At 40.9% G+C, this 12,958-nt stretch overlaps 1 long non-coding RNA gene across 1 annotated transcript; it reads left to right on the top strand.

The window, feature by feature from the left end:
• The first annotated feature begins 262 nt into the window (after positions 1-262).
• LOC102246623 lies at positions 263-10,135 on the top strand. Its single transcript, XR_314617.2, has 5 exons — positions 263-1,125; positions 1,426-1,532; positions 4,393-4,447; positions 4,543-4,604; positions 9,538-10,135. It is a non-coding gene; the product is annotated as an uncharacterized LOC102246623 (long non-coding RNA).
• Positions 10,136-12,958: the final 2,823 nt, after the last annotated feature.

Here is a 12,958-nt window from a genome sequence, read left to right as displayed (position 1 = left end):
TCAATACAATCTTCAGTCTTTCCAAATAAAATTTCATTGGGCTTATAGAGTAAGCATTTTACGAAAAATATCTTTCAGAATTACGCAGACCGGTCTGCCTGCCATTCTCCGTGACATGGTGCAGAAATGTTACTTTAATCCAGAGAGCTTTTTCTGACATTTTTCTTAACATTGTTGAGCCTTATTTAGAGCAGCAAAGGAGACGTGTACAGTTTCCTTTGACACTGATGGGTGTTTCAAAATGTTACACGAGAGAGGGAGAGAGAAAGAAAAGATTTGCTGCCAGTCACTTCATCAATAGAGCTACTTGAGCAATTACTATTTGTTAAAAGTTTACATTTCCAATGAAGCTACATTTTAAAGGAGCCTCATCCTTTCCGAAGAGCGGCTGCTTGGAAAGGGAGGGAAGAAAATGAACCTTCTGATTGCATGTTAAAGTGCACTCGAGTACTGCAACCATTTAAAATGTATTGTGCTGTTAGACGAAACCTACAGCAAAACCACTCCTAAGAGGCTTAATTTAGGTTTTATAGGAGGAACATAAAAAAGACCAGGTTATAGCAACACGCTGAAATATGGGGTACATTTTAAATATCTTCATTTAAAAAACGTATGTTTATTTTCCCTCCTGGGATCACTAACGTGTGTCTCGACAGGGAAAGCAAGGACATGCTACATTCTTAAAAATTATCTGTTAAAGGGATCACATTCCAAGACAGGATTGAGCATTTTTATTACTCAGATAACCTCTTAATTATGTCACTGCCTTCCACTTGTTAATCAGGGACATTCAACATGGTTAACCAGAGTGTGGTCGCCTGAAGAAGACTCCGTTATCATTAAGAATTAGAAACTCATTTTATTCCCATCACCACATTGCTGCATGTATGATTTTAGCTCTGCTGAAAACTGATTTACTGGCTTGACATACGAAACACCTCAGAAAAGGTCTAGATGCTTATAATGATGTTAACTACTTCAAACTGTGCAGCTCATGAAAAGCTTGAAGGGATAGATAATTTTGCTTTTCCTGTCTCTCCCCTTCTGCCTTCCTACTGGAACCAATTTGAGGTTTCTCCTGCAGCCACCAGCATCTGCGATACGGACTGTTTCAGAGAGCAAGGTGTAAGTGGAGTAAATGAAATCATGTTTCACTGTTGCTTTATCAACCCTCCTAGGTAGTTTTCCTGCCAGCCAACCTGCGCTGTTAAGACCCATAAAATTATGCAATAGTGACTTCTTTGGAGGTTCTCTAATCAGATAATGGCCGGTGTTAGGAGGGAAGGGCCCAAGGCAGTGTTGCTGGCACTTAACACTGGGGTTGGTCATTGCTTGTCTGGTAGAGACCAATAAACAGCTGATTACTATCCCATAAGGAGCCAATATTTTACATTTATCCTACTCATTTTTTCCCTTTCTTTTCAGCTTCGTCTAACAGCAAGTATTTGTCAAGAAGATCTATGAGGAATAACCTCACAGGCCCCTTAAAAATAAGAATCTTCCTGGCATGAAATGACGCCTTTGGTGGAATGGTGAGGGTGATTTTGGTTTTTACAACAGCAAAGGTTTGATTGCTGTAAAGTCCATTTCGTCCAGATGTGGACACTCCAGGACACTGTGCCCCACACCCCTGTCCCCTTCTCTCCTTGAGGACAGGTTCACAGGCTGCAACCAAGGGATTTTAAAATGCAAATATTTATATTTGAGCTCTGGCACAAACAGAGTCATTTTGCTTCCTCTGTTCGCCTGTGATAATTGATGCTTCAGACCTGGAACTACGTTTCATTTATCTCTTTACACGCGAAGATACTACACAAATAAACTATGATTTATAGAGAGGAACTCGCCATTTGAAATAATAACCCCAAATTTGACCCCCCAATCTGCATCAGAGGTGCAGGTTTCTACTTTTAAATAAAACTTAATTGCAACCTGGGAAATATCTATATTTTTGAAGGCATGTTGAATTTGAATGCCTGCCTGGGCCAAAAAAAAAAAAAAAAAAAAAAAAAAAAAAAAAGAGGGATAAAAAGAAGGCAGGAGAGAAAAATTTTACATGCGCTTTAACCTAGTGTATTCAACCACATATTTAGATGTCTTGTTACAATGTTATGGACTTTTTATATCTGAATATAATTTTAATAGCAAATAGCAAATCGCAAAACAGCGAGTCCTCTAGAGTGTCTTTCTTTCCCTGGGATCCTCGCCTTGGCATGAGCAGAGGTCTATCGCAACTGGCCCCCGGTCTCACCACCTCATACAAAGCCAGGCAATTCTCGAGCCAAACAAACAAAGGGGGTGTAAGCGATTTCATTTATTTTGATAATCCTCCTCCTTGCACAGGGGCATTTGCTGTCTTTGTCAAAGTGAATGACAACAATTTGGCCAACTCTCTCTGAGCTGCACTCAACAGTGACAGGCAAATTATCAGAGGCCCTGCACTTCTTATTATCGGAGGAGAAGCCATCAGGGGGACGCACGGAGGGTACCTCTCCCTTGTCACTATTTGTCAGTGGGACAAGGGCCACTGCTATGGGTAGCTGACAGGTAATTTCAACAATAACAATTACTCCTATTACTGGTGTCATAAACAATTCGCCCAAGGCATGACAATAGCAAAGCTTTATAATTCAATGCCATATAAATAAATGCCAGCAGGTAACAAGTAATTTAGCTCCAATCAAGCTCTCACCCCGGAATTAATATTGTTATGGCGAGAAAATGGGAAATTGAAAAAAAATTCAATATGTTAATGAATTAAGAGAGGTTCAAGGGCTACACAAGAGGGGTTGAAAGAGGGAAACCAAAAATTATGATGGTGTCATATTTGGTGCCATCCTGGGGCCCCAAGAGCAGTGTAATTACTTTAGGCAAAGGAGGGGCAGCAGGAGGGCTGCTGCCTGAGACGTCAGAGCTGGGGAAAAAGTGACATGGCCTTTCAAACCCGCCTCTCTCCAATTTCTGAGGAATATAAGTAGAAATATGAGAATGTGTATGTCACGCAGCCTTTCCCTGGCTTCCCCCTACCTCTCCCCCGCAACCTGAAATATTTCATGAGAAACAGAGGCACGAGTATCAAAGGAACATTTCCAGCTGTTTAAGAAAAATGCATCAGCACCTGCTTCCTGGACATTAAGTCTCATAACAAAACCATTTTAATAAGCCCGTTTTTTATCTGCAGTGCAGGTAAAGCCGAAAATCCCTCTCTGCTCTCCAGCTGCCCCCCTTTTGGGAAATGGACGAGAGGAGACAGTCCGGTCTGCCTCGGGAGAACTTCCTGATCAGACGAAGTTGCCATTTCAGTATTTGTCCAGGGAGACAATGTGCGTCACGGTGACAGCAGTAAAAGAATTTGAAGATCTCTAATTAGGAGAACTGCAGAGCAATTAACGCATGTCAGATTTCACTTCATCAAGTGCCACTCTAATTTTCCCAGTAAAAATTAATGGATTTTCCCCCCTTTTGGTGTGTGTGTGTGTGTGTGTGTCCCCTTAAGGCAATGTTGATTCAAATCTGCTCAAGATGCAGTGTTGCACAGCTAAGCATCTCCTTGATTACAATCCGCCACACTTCTAACTGCGCTCATTCTCACTGCCACGGATACTTTGTCAACAGTCAAATTACACCATGCTGATAACAATGCATAATGGTGTTCCTCCTCCGAGGCCCCTGGCAGGAGATGGGCTTCATAATCTGTGATTTTTTTTTCTTTTTCTCCACTGTTTCTAAAGGAAGTTGGTTTGACCAGGTCACTAGTCAGGCGTTAATTTTTTTGAGATTAATTTGTTAATTTCAAGAAGAGGAATGAAAGGATGGCATATGAAAATACCTCCTTGCAGGAAAAAAAAATCAGAGGAAGAATGAGGAATGGAGAATATCTGTGGCCAAAGTTTTGCTTAAACACTTTGTTCAGAGACATTTTCAAGAGCACTATTCTTGGTTAAATACCAGGTTGTGTTTTTTTTTTCTTTTCCCTTCTTCTTTACTTATGGCCTATAAACATTGGAAGCCTCTCTTGAACAGACAGTATTTAGATTGTGAGAGAAGTTTGTTTAACTGCCATATTTGCCAGAATCCTCAAAACATCACAGGACACAGAAGATAAATGACTTTTTTTTTAAGGTCAGGATTGTATAATCCAGATAAATGTTGATTCATTTTAACTGTTTTTTTTTTTTTTATCCTCGTTGTTTGCTGCAGATCGGTGAGCCCGAGTCCTCAGCCCATGTGGGGTATATTCCTTACTGAAAAATGAAAGAAACGCAGTGATTAGAAGATGATTTTATGTTCAGTCTTTTTAGGTTATTCAGTTGTTGTTTTTTTATTACTAAAAAAAAAAACTGGAACAAAACTCGGGATACTGAGCAAAATGCTAAATATCTTTCTTTGCAGATTCTTCAGGGAGTGGAGAGCATTCGAACGGGTTGACACGCAGGTCTCTCATCATGTAAGTATATTTCTGTTTGATGTTTTCTCTCATTGTATTCATTCAGCAAACAACCTATATTCATGGGCTATGTGCTTCATCTTTTAAATGCACAGGTTGAGTCCAACCTTTCATTCACTGGCGACGAACTCAAAAATCGAAAACTTGATATTTTGAGGTTTGTATTTCCAAATATTCCACATCTCTCCCTTCTCTGATGGCCCCACCCTGGTTCTTAAGTGGCTTATTTCAGACAAAAGAAAGTGACATCCCCCTTTCAACTAGCAAATATTAGATTCTCTCAAAACCGATTTCGGGCTCCCTGGAAGTTTTGCAATGAGAGTCACAGGGATTGAATTATTTTCATTCTCCCAAACATCATTCTTTGAACTCTGTAAATATAACTGCCCTGGGTTTAGAGTTCCCTGTGGCTTGTTTACAAACAAAGGTATCGTGATAAAAGCCACGCCCTGCATACTGTGAAAACAAAACCTGGAACAATCTCCCCTTGAAGCATTACCAAAGGATTGTGAAGGGAAATTTAAAGGGAGAAAACTTGATTATATAATGCAATCCAGCAGTAATCAATTTTACCTTCAATATCTTGCTTTTGTTTTCAAAATGCTAAATAAACAATACATAATGCATCCCTCATCAGCCAAACCATGGAGGCTCTGTGCTCAAATAACAGGAAACATATTCAATTTTCCTAACAGAAGACAGTTCATTAAGCTGTGCCACATCAAATAAAACTTTAATTTCTCCAGCATCAGAGTCGCAATGAAAGCAATTGAAGAAGATGAGCCATATGGTACTTCTATCAGCAAACACATATTGCTCATTCCCCCAAAGTTTTCTAATTCTGCTCCCCAGACCTGTGTAATATAGATAATGTGCTCCGAGAGCAGCAACCATGAGCTATCTAGTGTACACTTCTAATACTGTATTTAATGGGAAATAATGAATCATAAAAGCCTAGAGAAGACGGCTTTTGCTAACCTAAATCTCAGCTGTAATTTCATTGTTCTGTGCCTAAGATGCTGTTTGCCCTTTTCAAACAACAGCAGTTGAACATAATTATGCGGCTTCAAACCTGGGCTTGAAAAAGCATCCCTAATATAACCAAGTTTCTATTAACTCCTGAAATTCTGAACGTAATGACGCGCCGATGCAGACCCTGGGATAACCGAGCATGTGGCATTTTAAAGCCCCAAAAAGCATTTTCTCCTTGCTCCCTTTGGCCAGGCTGCTCAATGCGTTTATGTTCCCTCCTCCGCCCCCTGCCGCACCCCCCTCCCCTACCCCGCCATGCAACAGGAGTGGCATGATTAAAAATGAGGAGATTTTCTTGTTATTAGCAAATTTGACATTTGCCTGATGAAATGCACATAAAATGTGAAAGCTACACAGTATTCAGAAGAAATGTCTCCACTCCAAGGCACGCTAGCAAGATGAAATAATTTAGGTAAAGGAAACGGAGAGATCGGCCGCACCTCTGCTGCAGAGCGCTCGGATGGGATTATAAATGTAAGAACCCAATATTGCTGAGCTCTCAGAGCGATAGCATTTTGACACATGTGCAGTGTACAGTGTTTCTTCTCTCACCTTAACTGCTTTGATTATGAACCTAAACATATGTTCAAATGCAGCAATTTTCATATCATGGGTCCAGCCCCTTTCTGGCAAGATCTCGGGGCTGGGGTTCAATTCCCATTTAGGGATTATTAAACAATTTAAAAAGTCTTCCCCCCCGCAAAAAAAAAACAGGTTGATAATTTTAGCTTTTCCATTTTAAAGCTCATCAAATTGACACTTTCCCAACACAATGCTAATTTTCAGACACCATCCAATACCACTGCAGATACATATTGAAAGCATATTTTAATGGTTTTGTTTGTTTTGGCATCAATAGGAACCAAGGACGATTAAATTAAAAATCGACTTTTAAAAGTTAGAGATTGCCTTTTTAAAGCTTATTAAAATCAGCATGTTCCATGTCTGTCTCTGAATTAGCTCTCTACCCTTGATTGCCATCATTAAACGTAGTTGTCTGGGTGCTGTTCTCTGCCATGGTTCAGACCCTTCCTCAAAGCCAATTCTGACTGGTGATTAACCTGAAACCTCTTTTCATCGAAATGTTTTTTTAAAAAAATCATTCTAGCCCATGAAAGAGACAGTCACCAAAACGTGAAATAGCACCGTGAGACTCTGGCAACATCAAACCAGGAAAGACCAACAGGTAAAATAATTCCAGTAACATCCAGAACACACTCAGGGAAAAAAAAAATCACAACAACAACCCAGAAGCAGCCCATTGATTATATTTCATGAATGCCTTAAAACAAATGTTTAAACAGTTTTCTGAAACAGTGCAGAAAACCGGGACATGCTCTACTGGGCTGCAGTGACAATGGTCTATTGCGATGTAAAACACGCTGGAGGATAAAAAGGTGCTTTTTGTTACCATTTTATCAAAGCTGTTCATCTTCGAGCTGCAGGCAGCATTTTGCTGGAATTGCAGATATTTCTCTGTCCAGGCTCCTTTGTTTGTGCATCTCATTTGCATATATTTATCTCCAGCTGAGGGTGCTTTCTGCTCATTAAGGCCTCCCTTCACATTATTTCATAAGCCAGCTGCTAAGAGGGATTTCACCTGTGGTGACTGAGAAAAGAGGGGTGAAAAACGAAATTCTTCATAAAAAAAGGAAATCTTCTGAGTCTCTTCCCCTATAAATGGGCACCATTTGTGTTAAACAGCCTCTTGTCATGATAGATGCCTCCAGAGGTCAGGGGTTAAAGTTGATTTGAAGGTCAGCAGTAAAACAACAGACAAACCAGACGCCAAACTGGTTCCTTAGCTGTCGGTGGGAGCTGCGGTACAAACAGGTCTTGAACCTTTTTCAACCTCTAATAAAACAGGGGATGAATCTGAAGTGGATCAACCAGGCCCCTGAGGCAGCAGCACAGAAAAACACAAATAATATCAATATCAGGCAGCCACGGGAAACAATGGGGCATTTCTCCGTGCTACATGCATGCTGCTATTGTTTCAAGGGCTAGGGAATTAATTCCACTTATTTATTTAAGGCGTGTCAACTCACTGCCTAAACCTGTTTCAGTGTCAAGATGAATAAAACTTTTATGGCTCATAAAATAGAGCTATTCATCTCAATGTTCTTTGTGGTGCGTGTTTTTTTTTTTTTTCTGGCATACTGAGCTAGGCCTCTGCTCCTAAATGGTTACATCTGAACCCACTGTTGCTGCGATCCACACCATATTAGAGGAAAAAATTATTTCGCTGGCAAATGGATCTCAACAGAAATGACATAGGAAAGCATCTTAGCTGCCTTGTAATAGTCCCCAAATTCCCCCTAAATACTCCTCATGCAGTTGCATCTGTTTTGAGCATGCATTATTTACAAAGCAGAAGTTTCGTTATGTCAGAGAAAAGTTCAAAACTGAGAGCAATAAAAAATTAGTTTTCTAGAATAGTATCTATGTCATTTTACTTGAGTAATGTGACCTTGCGAGGGTAGCCCTTTCCCACTTGTCGTTTTTTGCCCAAGTTTTTACTGTTGGATAGTCAGCTTGCATCCGTGTAACAGTCAAACACCTTCTTTAGCTCTATGGATCTGAATTTTATGTTTAACTTTAAACATAAAATGCCAAATATGGGTGGAAAAGAAAATGCATTGCAGTGCCTTTTGTATAATAAAGTTCTTCAAAGTTGAGCTGCAGAATGAATTGTACTTTGGATCTCTGACTACTGTTTTTAACATTATAATACTGATAAACCAGTTAACACTTCTGAAGTGCCACACACAGTGCTAAGCACATGCATTTCCTCATGCAAGTATTACTGATACTTCAACCCAAGTCACATAAACCCATGTGCAATGGGATGTAATAATAACACTCTTTATTACCCAGGACATACCTTAACTAAAACAAAAAGTTCCAATCAAACAAATGTAATTATAGCAGATGCTTTAACAGGTAACTTTCTGGGCACATGGTTGCCATATATTGAGCTAAAAGAAATAATTCCATGGTATTTCAGAAATGCTCCAACCGCAGCTTATACCATGTCCATTGCAGCTCTTTGCTCTAGAGCAGTGGTTCTCAACCTGTGGGTCACGGCCCCTTTGGGGGTCGAACGACCCTTTCACAGGGGTCACCTAAGACCATGGGAAAACACATATATAATTACATATTGTTTTTGTGATGAATCACTATGCTTTAATTATGTTCAATTTGTAACAATGAAAATACATCCTGCATATCAGATATTTACATTACGATTCATAACAGTAGCAAAATTACAGTTATGAAGTAGCAACGAAAATAATTTTATGGTTGGGGGTCACCACAACATGAGGAACTGTATTAAAGGGTCGCGGCATTAGGAAGGTTGAGAACCACTTCAAGTGCAATGTAAAATGATCTGTGGACGATTCACTTCCTATGGTGTCCCAGTTGCTTTGCTTTTGAGAACTTCAATGAATAGTGTAGCTTCTACTTAGCATGCTGGATTGTTTCTAATTTAGTCAGTTGGTAGGTCAGAGCTCTTCTCCATGAACTCAAGTTTCTCCAGCAAGTAGATTATTTGAAAACGGCCCAAGGAGAAGTTGTGCTTTTGTATCTGGCCCATGCACACAGATGCCCTGAGGAGAGGGTTCAGTTTATGGGTGCCAGGCACTGCTCAAGACTTAATTGCTCTTTACTTTCCATTTGAACTGGAGCATGGACCCATCTCTTTGCCTAGGGGTGGCCCATTTACCAAGCAGTCCTGTTTGAAAATGGAATTGCTTTCAAGTGGGCCACCAGGCCCTGAGAAAAATCCTTCAACTCAAAAATGGATTGGGATTTAGTAATCTGTGGCAATGTGTTCTCATTGAAACATGGAGGAGGATTTTTTTTTTCTTCTATAACCAATTACAGTTTTAAAAATGCAAGTAGTCTTGCTTCACACAAGGAGCTCAACTTGTGGTTGGAGACATTTTCCAACTTATTAAATGTCGTTCATATCCTCCTCTTTGCTAACCCTCTGCCTTCTTCCCAAAGCATTTCATAGCTCCCTTTGTGTCTGACTTATATCAATTTTCTTTCAGACCTTCCGCATTAAATTTAACCTCACTCTCACCCCCGAACCTAGAACCTCCAAGCAACTAGACGAAAGCAGAACTACAGTTTGCTCCCTGCCAAGTCTGCACCCATGTCTCTCATTTTTCTTTTACTCTAATCTAATCGCTAATTCTTAAACTTGGCCAAATAGTTAAAAATGTTAAGTGCTAGCAAAGCCTTTTACCTCCCCCTCATATCTGTCTCTGTTTATGGAATGGGCCCGGTTTCCTCCTCTTCTCCTTCAGCTCGGGGTCTTCAGGTCAGAACACTGTAAATACACACAGCCCTGGCAGACCCATAAATCTGAGCAAAGGGCAGGCTTATATATTCAGATAAGCGTGGTGGGGGCGGGGGCAGGGAAGGATGGAGAACTAGCAGCGTCTGACACTCCACAGCCTGTTCAGAGAAGAGAATGAAAAAGGCCAAGAACCTTTAGTGGGGAAGGAAAAAAGATTTCTGTCTCGAAACATCCATCCTAATTTCTCATGGATGAGGTTGGCACTGCTTCCTGTTTTTTTATTTTTTATACTTTTTCCACATTGCTTATGTTCACATCCTTACCGAACATATTGTCTTGGAGGCAATCAAATTAAACACTAAATTTCATTTATTTGCAATGTCCTTTTTTACTCTTAAGTGTATTTGTGTTTTGAACTTTGTGTATGTGGCGTGTGTGTGTGTGTGTGTGTGTGTGTGTGTGGTGTGAGTGATGTGAATTGGAGTCATTTTACCAGAAATTCTTCTGTACTGTAATTTTTCAAACCCAAGGTCTTTGACTAAATAACCATGTTATTAGTCACCACATTGAATCCCAAAGAAAAATATGTCTGAAGGAGTTGGGAATGACAAAGTGATAAATAAAAGGTTACATATCCTCCAGTGATCAAGGCTTCTACAGTGTTCCCAAGTCCAAGTTTTTCTGTAGGTGTTTAGATCTCGGAATGTCTGTGACTCCTCAAAGACCTCTTGGGAGAAGTGCCCCTTGTGAACACAGACTCTGTCACAATGAAAGGTCCTGAGGGAGGTGGCCGTGGCTGAGGACATACTTCCTATCGCTCCTCGGCCCTGATTCTTCTTTAGACACAATGAGTCACGCCTCAACTTTGCCTTAGTCATCGAAGACGCTAGGAAAATGTGGCACTAGATGTATTTTCAATCAATATTTTATATTTAATTATATATGCCTGTATGTAATTTACTCTGATTCTCTAGGATTTTCTTTTGGCTGAGAGAAAACTGATTTTAAAAAAGAGGTTAATTCATGTTCCTCAAAAGAACTTCTTTTCTTGGGTTGAGAAATTAGTGAAAATTCCATGTAGGTAAGATAATTTTATGAGAAAAAATTGCCAAGAGAATGATTGGGCTGGCAGCCCAGAGCATTTCCCCACACTCTAGCCTCCCCTTGGACAAAGCCTTTAAGTGATGATCATGATAAGAATCAGAGAAGCATCCATCAGACCGTCAAAGCTCAGAGGGAAGGTAGGGAAGGGTGGGGGTAAAGGGGAGAGATCAACCAAAGGACTTGTATGCATGCATATAAGCCTAACTAAAGGATACAGACACCAGGGAGGTGAGGGCATGAGTGGAGGAGTGTGTGTGTGTGGGGTGGAAGCCTTTAAGTGATGATCATGATAAGAATCAGAGAAGCATCCATCAGACCGTCAAAGCTCAGAGGGAAGGTAGGGAAGGGTGGGGGTAAAGGGGAGAGATCAACCAAAGGACTTGTATGCATGCATATAAGCCTAACTAAAGGATACAGACACCAGGGAGGTGAGGGCATGAGTGGAGGAGTGTGTGTGTGGGGGGGATGGGGCCCATAGGGGGATAAGGACACATACGTAACACCTTAATCAATAAAGAAAAAAAAAGAATCATTATGACCAATTATTGAGCACTTACTTTTGGAGAACAATAAACTAGGTGCTTCAGATACATACTAATTTAAATCCTTATAACCATTTGCAAATGAAATATTAAGGTTTCCCTTTATAAGGGAAAAAACTCTGCTTTGCAAAGGGAAGAAACTCATACACACGACATACATCTAGTCTGGAATTTGAACATGAGTCTGGCGCTCTGAGCTGCCTCTCATGGCCTCAGGTTCTGCGGGTTCAGGGTGAGGGTGCTGGGTGGCATGGTGTCTATTTAGTGCTGATATTCCCTGTCCAGTTGACTTTCTCCAGTCTATGCCAGCTCTCCTGAAGCCTACCAGCCCTGGCATTGCCAACAGTTCCGTGGTGTTCTGGCCGGGCTCTTGGACCTCCTGGACCACCTGTCTGAGACTAAACTCCTGGATCCCTCGCCTGCTCTGCTTCTCCTCTGTGGTCCACATAGTGCTTCCTGGGAGCACTCTCCACTCCTCTCTGTGGTTCAAGCTATAGGCTTTCTAGCTGCCTCGACTCTGTCCTGTCTCACCTACCATCAGCCAACCTGGCAGTGTCATGACATGTGTAAGGGGGTATTACAGTCCCACTGCCTGGGTTTGAATCCTAGCTCCTCTGAGTGTGAGCCGTGCAACACTGACCAAATTACTCCTTCGTGCCTTGATTTTCTCACCTGTACAATGGGGTTTAAAACACCCCTTATTTTTATAAGGTTGCCTAGCTCGGATTTTGGGTACTGCTCAACTGAACTGTTAAAATAGCCTTCAGGCTGGTTTCTCTGTAGCCAAGCTCTCCCTCCTTAACCCAGCCCTCCTCGCTTCACCTCTCCTGCCTAAAAAACCTTTGACTCCCTATTGCCCTCAAGCATAACCATTGAGTCAGGCAAAGGCTTCATAATCTTCTGCCAACTGATGTCTCCAGGGTCTTTTCCCACCATGCCCCCCTAAACAATTTGCACTCTGGCAGCAAAAAAAATTACACATGTGATATTCTTTTATGCCTCCAGACTTTTGTCTATGCTGTGCCCTCTACCAAGAATGCCCTTCCTTTCTATTTCCATCTAGGGAAGTGCACTGATCTTGACTGGCTCAGTTCAAAAGTCATCTATTTTTTAGGACACCATAAATTGAGTCGGTCACCTCTAGAGCGTATCCCCCTGTTTTAGAACCTAATGTATTAAATGATAATTCTATGCACTGTAATGATTTGTCTACCACCAGGGCGTGGACTCCTGGGGGCAGAGAGTGTGTATGTTTCAACTTGATGTCTTTTGTGCGAGAGCCTTACTTATAGTGGGAACCCCCCAGATTTAGATTAATGTATAAAATACCATCATCATTCCTAAAAATGACTTTAAGTAAATGTGAATCAAATGCCTGTAAGTCTGTTAACTCGTTGAATTAACTCTTGTTGGCTTAAGGTAATAAAAGACAGTGAGCTTGTAACAAGATTAAATTAAAAACTCAGGTGCAATTATATTGTTCGTACTCTCTCCAAGGTGAAGCCATCATGTTTTTTCCTAGTA

Source organism: Myotis brandtii, unplaced genomic scaffold (assembly GCF_000412655.1).
Source record: "Myotis brandtii unplaced genomic scaffold, ASM41265v1 scaffold84, whole genome shotgun sequence".
Taxonomy (NCBI): Eukaryota; Metazoa; Chordata; class Mammalia; order Chiroptera; family Vespertilionidae; genus Myotis; species Myotis brandtii.
The sequence above is the reverse complement of the archived record's forward strand: the minus strand, read 5'-3'. Positions and strand labels throughout refer to the sequence as shown.